General features: G+C 40.8%; 1 protein-coding gene across 3 annotated transcripts in view; it reads left to right on the forward strand.

Annotated features, from left to right (window-relative positions):
* Positions 1 to 17,098, forward strand: part of LOC308176580 (uncharacterized protein) — a 378,041-nt gene that overhangs the window by 316,197 nt on the left and 44,746 nt on the right. For all 3 annotated transcript variants that reach the window (XR_013938409.1, XR_013938410.1, XR_013938411.1), the window contains exon 7: positions 7,388 to 7,532. The gene's annotated coding sequence lies outside the window, so the exon portion shown is untranslated. The remainder of the gene's footprint in view (positions 1 to 7,387; positions 7,533 to 17,098) is intronic.

Consider the following 17,098-nt stretch of genomic DNA (forward strand, 5'->3'; position numbering starts at 1 on the left):
CAAAAATATGATGAGGTGGCATTTTCTATTCATTTTATTTCTCATCCGAGCTAGAGCCCAGAGCAATAGAGATGTGATACACTCAACACAAGAAGCAAAATCTGGTTCATCAGAGCGTGCCAATTTTTTGATTCAGTTTCAGAGTGAGCAACAGAATCATTTTTCTAGAGTTGCGATCTTGGAGAGAAAGGCTGATAGGAGGAGCTATTATTTTTTTTCACACCGTTTTATGGCCTCATAATTGAGATACATTTGTAGATCAGTATTATGAGAGGTGGCCTAGGGAAGAGGAGCAGGAGGGTTCATGGAGGATGGGTCAGTGAGAGTAGCTTAGTGTCCTAGCATATATACAAGGTCAAACTAGGTTATTTAATGGTATTTTCTGGCCTTAAACCTGAGAAATCTCTGAAGAGGGAAAAATCAGTCTGCAAAGGTAGAAATTAGGAAAACATATAACAGGCCGCAGCGTCCTTTAATGCCCCTGAGGTTCTGCCCCTCATAACCCATCAAACAGACTGTGCCACAGCCACAGATTGACTTGTCCTGTCGGTACACTTAGAAGTACAGTAGGAAGGAAAAACAGTTTGCCAATTGTACTCAAGCTGAAGCTGACATCTTTATTTTCCTCTAAAAGAGTTGTGTTTGCACCCGCTTGTATCGCTGCATTTTTCCACTAAGGTTGTCTGACTTATTTAACTTGACACACAGAGCACCCCTCAGAGGTCTTTGAGATTCAAACCAACATTGGAAGTGACAGCCCAGATAACGTAGGTAATCATATCGGACCTTGTGGGACTGCACTGACTACTTTTTAATTGATAATTCCAAGTTTCTGTAATAAATTTATTTCTTAATTATATTCACCATGTCATACACGGTAGCTAATGATTACCACTCGTTTAAGTTTGCAGCCTAGAAGACATGCTCCTCCCCAGCATGTAATCATGATTTTCCTTCCAAATTAAGATTTTCTGAGAAAGGAAATGAACAAAAGCTGCACATTAAATCCAATTCCTCCCAAATAAAGGAAGGTAAATTTTAGGTACTAAATTAGATAAGTGATTTTAATTAGCTGATCATTTCAGAAGGATCATAAAACATTTAAATAACACTGAAGTTATGTATATTTAAGCAGTTTTATAGAGAATTAAAGTCTTAAATGGTAAATTTAAAATGTAAATACAAAAGTCGATGGAGGAATGTTAATTGCTTTTTCTAAGTTTCTCACATAGGCTGGGATGTTACAAGGGGTATCAAGAATTACAGTCTTAGTAATAATGTGCCCAATCCAAAGCTTATTGAAGTCCTTAGAATTTTTCCATGGATTTTAGCAGCCATTGTATCAAAACAACAAATGCCTTTAACCGTCCAACTTACAGTGAAAGTTGTGTGACTACATTATATCTGTGATGTCAATATTCTAAAATAACCATGTATTTCTACTTAAGCTTCCTTTTAGAAGCCAAGAAATTTAAGCTGACCTTACAAACTTACCCAGAACCCTTTGAAACAAGTAAAAATACCTTGGCAGGTAGTTTGCATCGGAAGAAATGCTTACATACCAGGAGAAGCTGTTATGTTTGGGCAACAAAACATGTCAACAAATTGGGTTATTGTGAATATGAAGTCTCACATGGCTGTCCATACCTCATTAATACTTTTACATTATTTTTTTATTCAAATAGATCGAATCAAAACTTAATTTTACAGTTTAGTTAGTCGCAATGTTTGAAACTTATAAATTAAAATCAGGGATAGTAAGGCTGAAAAATCATGATATGTGCATTTGTGTAAGTTCCTCATTTTAAATCTCCTGGAAATGAATATCCCATTGGAAAGAGGAGCTCAGAAAGGGGACAGCAGCAGGTTACCTTGATCCCCTGCAACTATTTGCTCTTCTGGGAGAGCACAAAAGAAGCAGGACCACATCTCCTCCTCCTCACCACCATGCAAGCATTTTACTCCACGCAGACGTAAGAATGCAGGGAACAGATGTGTTAAGAGCACAGTAGTCTCCTGCGCCCAAGGGAAAAATCACAAAGAAACAAATTTTTCTTCAGAAAAGATTCCCCCCCCCGAAATGATTTATTTCAGAATTTTGTAGTAGATCACAAAGTGCAATGTTTGTTTTCATCTTGTCAGTGCTGAGATGAGTTTGATTGCCTTTTCTAGTGGAAAGCAGAGGGCTGTGCCAGCTCCGTGGCCGGCGGCCTCGGCGGTGCGCGGCCTACAGGTGCGCGGCCTACAGGTGCTGTCTGCCAGCGGCCTGCTGGGGCCCTGCCCGGCCTCAGGGGCTGGGGAGAGGTGTGTGCTCCTGCTTCAGGGCTTGCGGAGAAGCCACCCTACAGGCCCGGCAGAAGCACTACGTGAGGGTAGAAGTGAAGCCAGTGTAAACCCAGTCTTCCCTTTTTCTTCAAAGCGTGTAACATCCCCGTTGCGCACCGGCCGAGGCACGTGAGCTAGGGCTTTCCTCCGCCTGTTCCTTCAGCTGTTGAACGGGGACATTATTATGCTCTTGTCTTGGATGCTGAGAGGGTTAATTAATTATGTGCATGAAACCCTTTGAGATTCTCAGATGAAAGGTGGCTTTAGAATTGTTAGGTGTTATTATAAGAAAAAAGAATGATTTTATTGCTTCATGTTAATGGTTAACATCTGCACCACAAAACCTGCTTGATCACATAAAGATTCTACTAAGCATTTAATCCTAATTTGCAGGCTGATGCATATTCATTTTATTTAGAAGATTAATTTAGTCATCAAAGGTTAATCTGCCTCGGGTTTGTAATTAGACAGAGCGGTGACTTGGCATCTCTGGGCTCACCCAGGTTTCACTGGGGTTTTGGAGTGGGCAGGGCTGTAACTGTCACCGATTTTCACTTCCAGCTAGCACTCAGAGAAGGCTTAATTTTTGGAGAAAGTAAATGGTGAGTGCTAGAAGCCCCGGCCAGTTCGAAGATGAAAACGGAAAATAGAAATGCAGGCAGATGAACAACCCACTTCGCCAATTTCAGAATGCTGGTTTAATTCATCCCCTGGCAGGCATACTCAATGAAATGTCAGAGGATTAAGCGAGTGTTTTTGTATGTATATGTAAAAATTTTTAACAGATTTCATACCGCTTTGCTGCATGAGTCCTGCCCCTCTTTCAATGTTGCTGATTAGCAGTGTGCAGAAGGATTCTGAGATGAAAGATTGGGAGGTTTTCTGCTTGAAATCTCAGATTTTAACTTTTAGCTGATGCGACGTTGTTAGAAGACTATACAATACATCCTGTAGCTGCTTGTCCCTCTGAAAATTAAGCCTTTTATGCTCAAGGCCGTCTTCTTTAATGAAAAGTCACTTAAGAAAATGTGGTCCTTGTGGAGAACAAAAATAATGTTTCCTTTGCAGGTATACCAGAAGGCATCTTTAATTACTGTTTATAAAGCTGGCTATTACTTAAGTGTGAAGAATTATTAGTGGCATTGTGTTGTCTTTTGAAGTAAGGAAGAACAGTTGCTTCTTCTTTGTCATGTCCTCACCTCTCCCCTGCTGCAAAGCAGTCGGAGCAGTGTGATATAACAGGGTGTGGACCGCATGCTGCTGGGCTTTAGAGACGTCATTAGGTAGCGAGATCCCGCTGCAAACACAGGCAGGGTGCTGGGAGGCCAGTGTGACATGGAACATGCTCATCTGTACTGTGCTAGCATGTCTGTGGCGATGCTGTGAGCAGGGAGAGGATTTTCAAAGGGTACCTGTGTGACTTCGGGATCCAGCTCACAGCAGGTTGGATGGGGGAGTTTTAGCGTAGTAGATAAGACTGGGAAATTGCAGGTGAAAAACTTGCAAATTTTCAGTTTGCCCTAAAAAGATTGTTCTACCCCATGTAAAATCAATACATACTGGAAAATAAGTGCTATAAATGTAAATCATGATACTAGAATTTAGGAAGTTGGCAAACTTTTTACGTTTCAGTGCAGCTTGGCTTTGACTGGGTTCAGAATCCAGATTCTAGGGAGTTACTGCTTTTTTTTTTCCCCAGCACAGTTCTCACATCTCTGTTATGATTTGCCAGATTTCCCCTCCTCTTTCTGGTGCAGAACCTCAAGAGCATCCAAGAAGGGATTTTGGAGGCCATAAACAGTTCTTAATTGAGAACAGCCCCAAATCAAGTTAAGTGCCAGCTTGACTATCGGAATGTAAATGAAACTCTTTTATTAAAGCATTGTATCTTAATTATTATGAGAACAAGTGGCCTAACATGAGAAAGCTTTTAACGTAGCAGTTATTTTCTTGAGAGCTGGTAGGTTGATTCTGAGTGGATGGTTACAGCTATGGCTTCTTGTGTTTTCTGCTTTCATTTTTACTTGTTCTGGTGATGGTTTACTGGCTTTCATTTGGGCTTGAGGTGAACTTCCAGCTTGCTGATAAACTGAGATTGGTTGAGCTACTGCACCTGAGGCCTGTTGTGAAAAGCAGATTTCCTATTTCCAGTTTAAAAGGCTGGAGAAGTTTTCTTCGTGTTTTGAAGGAAGTTGAAAGTGTTTTGGATTGATGATTTGCAAAGCTAGGACATGTTGCTGGGTGACCCATTACTTGTCAACTGTAAATACTTGTCACTTTGCTCTTTACAGCAAAGATAGCCAGCCATGCAATGAGAGAACATGATTGCCATTCACTACAGCGACTGAAAACAAAAAGAAAAAAGAAGGCAGGAATACATGTCACTGTAAGCAAGCATTGAAAAACAGTGTTAGTTACTGTTATATAGTTCAAGCCTTTCTCTTCTAGCCAAGAAACTGGGAGTGGAATAAACACACACGTTTGCCACAGATTTTAGACTGCTTCTGCTAACTTAGTCGTGTACTCAACCTGAGCCTTTAGTGTCTTCACTTGCATCTTAATTTTGAGCTGATTTGTATGAACTGCAGATAGGTACCACTAAAATGTGGATTGTGAGCTTCATCTGTCATCCCTGCTGCTATATCATTGACTTCAGTGAGCTTCCAGAGGAATGAGTTTGGCCGCAAGAGGATGTGAACTGTCAAGAAGACAAACCTCTTTGTCATCCATTTGAAATGTTTGTGGGAAAGAATATCCTAAATATTTAGCAGGTTGTTTAATTTGAGAGGCAACACAGTTTTTTTTTTCCTCCCTACCTTTCCATTTTCTTTATTTAATAAAGGAAAACCTTGCCTTAGGCCTAGTGTGCTTATGACGGGGAAAAAATATCTGCCAGAATCTCCATTATTGCTCAGGCCTGTATATATTGTTATTGCTCTTGTATTTGTAATAGCAAAAGGTGACCGCTCCTCTTAAGAAAAATTCCGTTTGCAGAAAAATGCCCTCTTCCTTGCACCTTTCAAACCCAGCACACCAAATAAGAAGTCCAGGAGGGTATATGTTTGTAAAGTTAATGCAGCAGCGCTCATAGCAGTGTACGTGTAAGGACTGGACCTACATGCTGGGCATTGCAGTGATGTGCCTGGGTGATGCATGTCTTAGAATCAGGAGGTAGCAGGGAATTCATAAAGCCAGTTCATCTTCTTCTCCCTTGCACTGTTTTGGAAGTAAGCAAAGCCACACAGACAGCCCTCTTGGGGTGCCAGTCAAATCTACCACAGCCCACCCTCGCTTCGGGTGGACAGAAGCCCTAACGTGGATCGTCAGTGCTGCAAACTTCAGACATCCCCACAAAGGTCCCCTATTTCAGCACTTCATAAAGGCAGCCAACAGATTGCTTGCGTCAACCAGCTACAAAGATCTTGCCCCTTCATATTTTGACTACAGGGAGCTGCAATGAGTCAGGCTTGGGTGGAGGGGGGAGATCCTCCACCCAGATTGCTAGCTCAAGCTTGCCACTGGTTTATCTTGTGCTCTTAGGCAACGTGTTAAGTTCTACTTCTGGAAGACCTTGGGGTTAAAATCTTAAAGCAAAAGTGCAGAACATCACAAGTACATATTAATGGCCAACAGCTACCTGTTGAATTTTTGTATGTACTAGTACCCTGATAGACACCCCCGTCTGTTAACCGAGGTGTTTCACACTTGATCCATTAAAAGGTGTGGCACAACACTCATGAATTCTGCTGAGCATGGGCAATATTGTCACTGCTCTCAGTGGAGCCATTCAATATGTGTGCATAATGGCAAGTTCCCAGTGTATATGTAAACATACATGTTTAGGCATCATTGGATTTGCATAGTGCTGTCCACAAAAGTCAACATTTTAAGGCTTTTAAAGCATACTTAACATTCCTCCTTTGTGCTTGACAATTCTGAGGCAGACTCTTGTTGACTGGGATCATCTAGGCTGTAGGTCCCTGGCACTGGTGTTGTTATCTCAGATGGGTAGATTATGGTTCCAAGACCGGTTGCTGGTACCTTCAAAGGATGAGAAACCAGCACCTCCTTTGGCTGGCAAGGCTTCTGTGCAACTGAGGGCTTCTCTTTCCCAGCAGAAAGGACTGTGCCTTCTGCCTTTGCCCTTGCCTAAGGGTGAGTCGTCTTTATTACAGTTCCCCTATGGGCACAGGAAGTGATATTATATAAGAAATCATTTTGCAACCCTATTTCTACTAATCATTGCCACTCCTACCATAATAACAGACAGATGCAATATTCACGATTCATGTTTCCATTATTTTTCTGCTACAGTTTGCATGTGTTTTCCATTTAATTACAGTATATGAATTTCAGCTCTCTCATTTTTTCCCTTCTCACATTCAAAGTTGAATTTGATATCTGTGATATATAGATAGGCCTGTGGTAAATCATTTGATGCACTTTACACTCTTCAGACTGAGTCTCTGCAAATCTCTTAAGTGCTCTGAACGTTTTCCAATTTTGTTTGTAATGCAATAGTATCTGGGATACTATTGTAGTATCTGCACAAGATAGAAGAGTAGCACAAGCATTTAAAGACCTTTGCTTAACAACAGCAACAATGCCAAAAACGATCGTAACCATTTATACTTTTCAGAGAACTCTTTCCACTATTATATCTCAAAACAAATTGCAGAGGAAGAAAACTGAGGTGCAATACTATGAGATGACCTGGATACTACCAACAGAGTAGTGACAGTCCTCAAATAGAAACCAGATTTTTGTGACTGATCTACTCAATGGGAAGCATGATTCAAAATAATTTATACGGGAAGAACTTGTGGTGTGCTACTTGTCAGATTCTTTCTTTACCAACATGTATCACCACGTTTGTATTGAGCATGCTGTAAAACTTGAGAAAGGAAATTTCAGGTCAAGTTTTATATGGAAGAAGCCAGCTAAAATAGAGAGGTACAGAATTTTCAGAGAGCCTTTAGTAAATGCTTATTCATGCAATATTTAAAAATGAATTATTGGAAATCTTACTAACAGTGGGTTCTGCCTCCTTCTCTCTTTTCAGGCTAGAAAGAGTGGAATTATGCTCCCAAGAAGAAAAATCCAGAGTAAGAGCACGGGTTTAATGGACATACTTTGGATTTACACCAGCATCCTGAAAGCAGAATCGTCCCCTGTAGATGTGGCAGTATCACTGTAGCTCTCTCCAGGTAATACACAACCCTTGTTTTTTTCTGAGTGCAATCATTACTGATTGCAATGATTTCTGCGGATCCATTCACTGTGTAAATGACACACTTAAAAAAAATAATGAGTGAATGCCCACTTAGTTTTCATAACTGCCCACAATGGTTGTGAAGGCTTGATATACTCTATTGAGTAAATAACCATAAATAAAACAGGCTGTTAAAAATCTTTAACTATGCATTGTGCCATTAAACGATACTGTTTAGAAAGAGCTGTGGTGTTTGGGAAAAATTATACATGTTTTTAACAACTGTCCAAATATATATTTACACATACTTTCAGATGTACACAAAGCTATCTCTACAGCAACTCTTGGGGCCCTAAAAGTTTTATTCAGCATTCTTTGAGTATAGTGTTTTTAGTAGCTTAATCACCACAAGGAGAGAGAGGTGGCAGCTAATCATAGGGAGAAATGCTGATTTCAACAGAGCAAGAATATGAGGATGTCTTTGAACCTAAAGGCTAGGACCTGCAAAGTCACTTGTAGCTTACTTCTCCCACAACCTTCAGCAGCAAATGGTAAAATAATGATAAAGGATGTATGTAACATACTTCTGTAATGAGTGGACATACATTTATAGATCATGCGGGTTTTTAATACCTGGTTGTTTAACCAGGTTAGTAAAGAGGTTTTCTTTTTTGCTGTCCTAGGTCAGTTCTAGCTGGAACTAAAGCTATTATCACTGTTTTACGTATTTATTTATTTGTTATGTGTATGTCATCTATAATGCAGATATTTTGTGTTTCTGGGTTCCCTAGACTCAGAATATTGGAGATATTCGGTGTCCTAATTCCTATTCAGTCCAGGAGAAGCAGAATCTCTGGTCTTCTTCTGGCTTTGTTGTTTAACATGGATATGGTTTGTTACTTGAAAGACAAAATTTCTTCAGATAAGGGACCTTGCTTTCCTGCTTGCCTGTGATGTTATCGAGCAATAATCCTTGTTAAGTAAGGATGAATGTTCAAACATGATCAGGCTGGTGAAATATCTTTTTGGCTGCAGAGGAGATCTGGCAGAGTCTCCCTCCACCTTTGGATCACTTTGTAGATCTTACTTTCACTGGGCAGTTTACTTCTGAGTGGGGTGAGGGTTTGTGTATGGGGTCATCAGCTTCTCCCTACTGCTGAAGCACATGAGGCACCACCTCAGACTGAGATCTTACCTGCACCTATCTGAGAATAATGCTCTACAAAGACATGTTTTAATTGTAAATCTCTAGAACCAAATTCTCCGAATCTGTGTCAGCTGAAAAGGTGTTTTGGATTTCACCAGCTTGTTTTATTGCATGCTAGAGAGCTCCTGTATTAAGAAGACTTGTCTTAAGCAATCCTCTTAGCATTCCTGTGAGAGGTGGTTACATTTTAAATACGGTAAGTCAATCTGTCCTCCACGTCTCATGGGCAACCTGATCAGGCCCCATGGGGCAAAGTTAATAGAGTCTTGCAATATCTAAAGTGCCCCTTTACAAGCGACACCATTCACTTTTGGGTTGTGCTACTCATTTGCTAATTCCTGTCTCCTTGCAAAATGTTTGAGGTAGTTCTCCAGGACTCTGATTTCTCCGTTTGACTTGTTAGGAATGAACATGGCCCTGTGTTTTTGGACAGTTGTCAATTTAACCAATTAAAAGAACGTCTTTGGATAGTTACCAGAAGCTGGAGCTGAAAACATGTTTGCAATTACTGATGACATAGCTGTTTCTATTTGCTGCTCTCTCTTTTAATTCCAGAAAGTGATATTTTTTTTGGCAGTAGATATGAGAAAATATGTCACTGTGTATAATTACAAAATGCTGTTCATTTCTGTCTTGTAACTGTGGGGGGTTAGTTGGTACAATACATTTGGTTCGTTCTTGGCTCACTCAGCTGCATGACACACTCTTAAGTATATTATTAATTATCGTGTTAATATTCATTACCATGTTAATTTCCATGGGATCATATAATTCTACATGCCTCTAAATTGACGTTCAAGTGTATATGCAAGCATGAAAAACAATGAATGATATCCTAGGCATTTCTACTAAGCCTTAAATAAAATCATATCCCATACCTTCTCCTCCAGGAGAATGGTTTTGTTTTTTTAAAGAGACTTTAACCCCACCATGATATTTGCTACAAAACAAGGTTCATCCCTGTGAATGGGCTTTGCACAGAGCTGCTTCAAATATTCCTTGTGCTTTCAGCCAGATTCTGAATACAAATCCTCAGTACTAGCTTTACTTCAATTTCCTAGATTGCATCTGCCACCTCATCAGAGCAGTCGGACTGTTGAACACTAAAGAACCTGAATAATATTTCTGGTGGCTTGTATTTTTCACTTGATATGTAACAAATACGTGAATAATGGCTCTATAAGAATCTGTGAATTTTTCAGTAGATAGCAAATCGTTTTGCAAGAGAGACTTCTACTAGAAACAGCAACTTGCAAGCAGCAAATTTTGGGATAAGTGGTGAGCCTCAATTTAAATGCTGGTCACCCAGAGATTTATAAGAAAAGGCTTGCTGCATGGGCTACATAACATTGCAGATATTTCAGGTTCAGCCTCCTGTGAGCAGTGACCATCCTTACTTGGAGCCACTGAAAGCAAGGGAAATGTTCTATTATTTCTGAATCTGTATCAGACTTCTAATGTGTGTGTCTGTGTGGAAGCACGAGGGCACATAACAGCTAACAGAAATGCTCTGGTTTTTCCAGAGAGCAGGTCCGTCTAACTCACAGTTGTTCATTTCTGAAAACACCTTTGATTCGGAGGGAGTGCACCTACTGCAGCATCTAGGCTATCATGTGTGTGTGTGGTTTTGGTTTTGTTTTTTTCTCTAATTCCAGGGAAGTTTTAAAAAGTTTCAGTGATACTCACTATCCACTTTTATTTCTCATATCTTAGGGAACTCACGGTGTTAAGGGAAGAGAGAGGGGTGGCTTTAGCTTCTTGCCTCAGCTGGTGGGTTGCTGTTCTTGGGCAGGCATAAGGGCAATGCCATGAAACTAGGTTGGGGCCACAGCACTGAGAATTTTATTGTATTGGAAAGAATAGCTCATTGCCAAAGTTCCTGTAGAGCAATATATCTCAAGGTCAGTTATGCTGCACAATCTTCTCAAAACATACATGTAAATAAAAGGTACGGGTTTAGCTCTGTTGTCATGGATGTCTTTCCCCAAGTAAAAGTCAGGGCTATTGTGAAGAAAATTCCCCTAAGAAGCCCTGCACCTGTACACTTAGAGCTCTTGTTCTCAGCTGGGATTTAGTAGTCTTGGTTCTAGGTGGCAGCAGAGCCCTTCTCAAACCCACCGAGTCGTGTGGGGTACACCTGCCCTCTGTAATTACGTGCAGAGATCCCCAGATATGCTGCCTCCGTAAGCAGCACGGCCGCATCAGCCTGTTCAGAGAGCAGAGCTTGTAGAGCAGGGGCACTGCTGCACCGACAGGTCCATGCCGCTGCTGGAGCGAGAGCTGCTGCCTGTGCAAGGCTGTGCAGGCAGCTCTGCTTCTTCACAGATCCTTATTTGTTTCTGCAGAAGTTGCATCTTTTTCTGTACTTCAGCTCCCCTTCGTAGGGCAGGACTCTCCGGCACTATGTCTTTCTGTCTGCAAATAGTAGGAGCAGTTTTGGGCACAGATGAAGCCTACCAAGCATTTGTGTATTGCCTACCACAGCGAGCTCTGCTCTTCTAAGAGACATCAATATGCTGCTAAAATAATAACAATAATGGTGATAATAATAATAATAACAGTTATTTGGTCAACAGGTTGTATTCAGAAGTCATAAGGCTTATTTTAGGCTATCAGACCTATTTGAACACAGCCATTTAGAAATGTGAAATCTAATTCAGTATATTTATATACTTCTTTTAAAGTGAAATTAGCATTTCATCTGAAAATAGTAATGGAAAGAAAATTGCTTGGTCCAGCAAGGTATATCAGAGATTCATGCAACTGCATTTAGACGTGATGATAGAATAATTGTTTTCCATCAAGCAAACCAAAGAAGAATCTATAATAAAATTTTACAAGTTAGCTGCCACTAAGAATAAACTCAAGAGCACTATATGAAATGAATTGGGTGTTTTAACTGAATCTTCTCTCAGGACAATAACTCTAATGTAGAGCCAAGGTCTGAGGAGGTCACCTGCAGAAAGCCCTCCTGGGGCATCTCAGAGGAGAAAGGAAATATTCTTCTCCCTGTCAGGTTCACTTCATGTCCTAATATGTCTGAGGATGTGCATTGAAAATGTAATACACAGTCACCATTATGAGGGTTCAGATAACAAGGGTCATTAAGAAATCTCTGAGGATAACAAACTTAACCCTGTATGAACTTAAGGATCATATCCTGCTCCTAATGCAAAGAGTAAGTCAGGTTGATTGTAATTGTGACTGAGCTAAAATGTCACTTACCATTAGAATCTTCTTTATTTTTTAATTGCAGTATTTCTCTAAAAATATATGTGAAAATTTGTAACTGGCATCTACCAAACATAATCTGTAGTGATCTTTTTCAGCACTGTATGGAGGAACATCTGGATTTCCTATTAATGAAACATTTGTCATATCTGCGATTCAGTGTGTGCATGAATGGGGTGTGGTAATTCAGTGCAGGATCACAAATTAAAATACGTATTGAGAAATCTCCCTGTTTGTCATCACAAGTGTTTCTAGCTCCACGGGCTCTGTTCAGGCCCTGGGGGTAAAGCAGGGTGTATCGCGACTCTTCCCAAGTGCAGAGGATGATGTATGCTTTCCGAAGAATGCGCAATACTCCCGGTTATGAATAATCATAGATAGTATTTTGCTTTCAGTATGCGGCCTCGCATGCACCTGGATGCACCAGGGCGAGGTGCTCAGAGGAGGTTTTGGGGGATTCCCGTGTTAGCTGTGTGCAGTACCCAGTGCAGAGGGCTTGGAGGTGTCCTGTCAGTGACAGTGTGAAGGATTCCTTACTGTTGGAGCTGTGAAAATCCTTCCCCGAGCATTCCCAGCCCTTTATCAAAATGGAACCTTTAAAGCCTGTCTGTATCAAGCATGGAGGCCACTTTAAGTCCCCCTGTCCAAACCCCTGTGCTCCATCCTACAGGTATGCCTCCGAGCCTTGAGCCTCAGCTCCTGTACATTTTTGTAGCTCCATTAACTGGGATGCCATCAGTTTGAACAATTACAAATTACGATGATATCAAAGTATCCAAGCAGCACTTGCCAGAAGTCAGCAGGGACAGGAATTATCACATTCTTTGCTCTCCAGTCATGCTGGGGCTGTTCTCTTGGTTCCTGTGCCCCACATCTTGCATGCGGAAGCCAGGTTGGCAAAGATCTGATTAGCAGTTTTCCTTCCGTGACCTCCAAAAAGTTGCTTATGCCAGTGAAGGAGCTTGGCTAAAGCATAGAGTTTTCAGTATGTTGTGTTTGCTTAAGGGGATTTAGGTACTTACAGAAAACTCTACGTAGATATTGACTAACTGCAAGGATTGTGGATGAACTTTATTTATTTTTTTAGCTCTGCTCCTAACTCAGATCAAGTCAGTCAGGCTTCTTGGCTTGATAAGTTGGGGAAGTCTTTTGTTCACAGAAAAAAAAAAAAAAAAAAAGGATCCCTTGGGTATTTTTCAAGAACAAGAATGATAGAAGGAGCGTTCTTTACTTTACAGCAGCTTCAGTTGTTTGTGCCCATTTGTCAGTAGCATCCATCTCTGCATCTCTGAGGTAGTGCCAGGGTGTTGCATACAACAAAGCCATCTCCTTTCTCTTGGGACCAGGCGGAACTTTTGTCTCATCGGATTTTGTTTCTTAGAAACATTTTTTTTGATTCCCGATGATTGAGTGAACTGGCTAATGGCTTATTTTCTTCTTTTTTTCCTCTTTGGCCACTGCACACACAATTATATTCCCTTTTTTGTGTGATCCAAGCTGTAGTTGCTAACTGAAGGCACTAAGCAGCATAGTCTCTGGGATGCTCATAGACACGTGATTTCTGGGGAGAGGCAAAATCTGAGTCCCTGTGAGATGGGAATCCCTGCTTTCTGTGGTCCCGTGATGAAATAGACTCAGCCTAATTCTCCTCTCTGTACAATAAATCAAAAATTATTTTCTTGGACTAAAAAGGGGTTGCAAAAAGATAAAACTAGCGATAGGAGACTTATTGCCCTTCTTTCTTTAGAACATGCAGTTGGTTAAATTCCTGCGCTTCTCAGATAGCGTTGAGCGTCATGCAAGTGGTCATTCAGTCTGTGGGGAGTGGGATACAATCAGGATGCTAATGTGCTGTGAATGCAGCTGTTTCTTCCTTGATGTCACCATGCTTTGACTCACCTTTGCTGCCAAGGTATTTGCTCACCTTTCTCCATTTGTAACTCAGATCTATACCTGCACGCATTTGCAACTGAGATTTGTACAAGGCAATTTTATGCTTGAAAAGGGAGAATCACTTTACAGCTATACCTGTTGTCTGTGTAAACGTATTGAGGCTTGACATCCTTGCAAGAATTCCTTTCACTCCATGCCTCTGGTTCTCTTTGTCAGTACGAAACAGCACATGCATAGTTCTAAGTGCTGAAAATCAAATATTGACGTGATATATTACCTTCTTCCCCCCAGTGCTCTAAATATGGCTCCACTTCGAAATTACTTGCGCTACAGAATATTCAGTTGCAGCATATTGTTGGCATACAGTTTTTAAATTGTTAGTGTTTGGCAGCCCTTGGTTTTTAAATTCCTACTGATCACAAGTAGCTGGCACTAATCAGCTCCAATAGAGTTATGGTACTGTGTACCTTCTTAAATGGCTGGAGTGCAGATATACATCTAAAACTCCCATTTATAATAGCCACATGCCAGAAACACTTTACTCTGAGTAGGGTTTTTATTTTACTTTTTACATCTCTCACATTTTACATCTGGTTCAACAGTTCTGAAGGAAACTGCATCTGATGTGATAGCAGGAGATCTATATCACACATCTCAAAACCTGCCAGAAATGCAATTTAAATATAGTTTTGGACAGAGTAAAAAAGTATTATTGGTATCAGATGTCTGGGCAGTGAGAAGTTGAGCTGTGTCTCTGCTTGATTTTTTTTTTTTATTTTTTTTGCACAGAAGGAAATCATAAGGTGAAGTCCTGGTTCTCCTGGTTCTACTTAAACCAAGGAGAGCTTTCCCATTAATTTCAGTCATCAGAGTTTCACCTTGCAGCTGTGAAGCAACTACCAAGTTCAAGTAAAACTGTATAGTCTGAGTGGTGAAGGCAGACCTAAATATGGCCTTTTGCAGAGAGCAGCAGAGATTGGCTTGGTTTTTCAGTTTGGATAACTACCACCTGTGCTGCGTCACAGACTTCAGAGAGAACTTTTCCAGTATTTGGATTCACCAAAAGTTTGGGCAGGGAAAGCTGCTCCTGGTGTATCTCACTTTATTCCAGTTTATTTTCATGGTGCAAGCATAGAAATACCTGGAGTTTCAGATAACCTAACTTAAGTCAGTAGGAGTTTTATGCCTTGCTCATCCGAGAGTGCACATACCAGCAGAACTGAGCTTCTGAGTTTTGTCAGTCATTCATCGGTAACGACAGAAAGCAGGACATGCTCGGTGCGCCTCTCCCAGTTAGCACCTCCTATGGCTCGGGTACGAAGGGGCTGCGTGCACGTCATCTGCACGTTTATTTGGGTTTAGTTGCTTGGAAATAAGACTGTCTGCACTTTCAGTAATTACAGCTTTAAGAACGTTGATGCTCAGGGTTTGCTGAAAGTCAGACCTCACTGAACCAGGGCACTGAAAACTGCTAACAGCATCTGTCGGTCAAGGGGTAAGGAACATTTTCAGCCTCTTTGATGTCAACAATAAGCCAAAGCACATATGGAAGTAGCCCAGCTGAATTCTTGTGCCAGATGGGTAAGAAATGTCATGGCACTGAGTTGGGGACTGTTTGTGCAGACAAAGGTTTACTTTATTATTACTACCATAATTATTATTATTTTATACCCCTGATCCCCAGTGAAGGACCAGGGCCCCAGTGTGACAGGCAATGCGAAGACACGTTCCAGCTTTTGTTTTGAAGCACTCTACATTTTTGTCTTATTACTTTCGATCATAATCCAGCACCAAAAGAAATCAAAAGCTGTCTCTGAATTCAGTGAGAGCTGAGGGCATGCGAAAGCTCGCAGGAAATGCTCAGCGTGTTGTCAGGATCAGGCCCGTAATGTGTAACTCCAGCCTAGAAAACTCATTTCCTTTGAAGCTCAGTTGAGTGTTACTACTACACATCAGCATGTTGCACCACACAGAGTATATCAAATTTGATGTCATTTTTTTTTCTTCCTTTTTCCCTGGGAACCTGTAAATATCCTCTGGTAGCAAAACCAGAGAGGAATAAATTCTCCTCGATGTATTTACAAATGTGAGAAGCTTTTCAAGTTGTATTTGCAATTCTCTTTCTTGCAATGACCTCTATTTTCATAATCCTTCATGGAATATCACGGTTTAAAGAGCTTTCTCTCCCTGCTGTTTTTGTTAAAAGGTTTTTGGTGTGATATTTGGAAAGTCAAATTCTGCATTTAAATGTTGTGTTTTCACAGATATAAATGAAAGGGGCCATATTTATCTTTTTTCCTTCCTTTCCCCTTTTCTGGGAACATCAAGCAATTCTGCTCCTCTGCATGTATTGTTAACTAAACCATGAGAGCATACGGCAGCTTTAATAGTAAAGCAATTGTGATTACATCTTGCTTGTAATTACATTTATTTCCTCACATATGTCCAAAAAGGCAAGCATTAGTTTGGCCTGTGTAGGCATGTGTTAATGGCAGGAAAATCATCTGGCAGCTTGACAGCAAGGAAAATAGCTTACAGTCACTTAAAGTCTTTCATGTCATGGACACTTGCAAAGACGCTGGGCGCTCAGTTTCTTGCTCGCATGCTTTTAAAATCAATTGCATTTTGAGAGATGGGGAATTTGTTATATGCTGCGGATTTGCATCTAAATAATCAAAATACGAAGAGAGAGGAATAGTAAGGTATGGGTGCGTGATCACAAATATGAAAACCCAGTAATGGCACTCCAAGGGACCGATCCGCAAATAGCCGTGGGCCCCGTGCTTTGCTGTATGCTACACCTGAAGCTGTCTGTGGCAAAAAGGCAGACAAATAAAGAGCTGTGGGATGGATTCTGTGACTCTTGTGTCCACGTACAATCGCATTGATTTAATTGACTGTATGTGGAGGCCAGCACAATTCAGAGCGACCTATAGGGTCACATTTGCTCCTGTTAAAACAAGGCTTTGCCAGCCACTGCATTTCTGGCAGAAAATGGCTCCAGCAATAAGCAATCTTTTTAACACAAGTCTGGCTAGAATTTTTACAGACAAATTTATGACAAAGGCAAAATTGCATGCATATTCGCAGAGAAAAAAAGACGTTTCGTATGTGAAATGATAAATGTACTTTTGCTTTTAATGTCAACCAGAAAGTCTGCAAAGATCTTCAAAAGCTGCATTTCTGATTCAGCTGAGCAGTGTCTGTCTGATCTGATCTGTCTGATCCCA

This window comes from Anser brachyrhynchus (assembly GCF_964034855.1).
Source record: "Anser brachyrhynchus genome assembly, chromosome: 12".
Lineage (NCBI taxonomy): Eukaryota > Metazoa > Chordata > Aves > Anseriformes > Anatidae > Anser > Anser brachyrhynchus.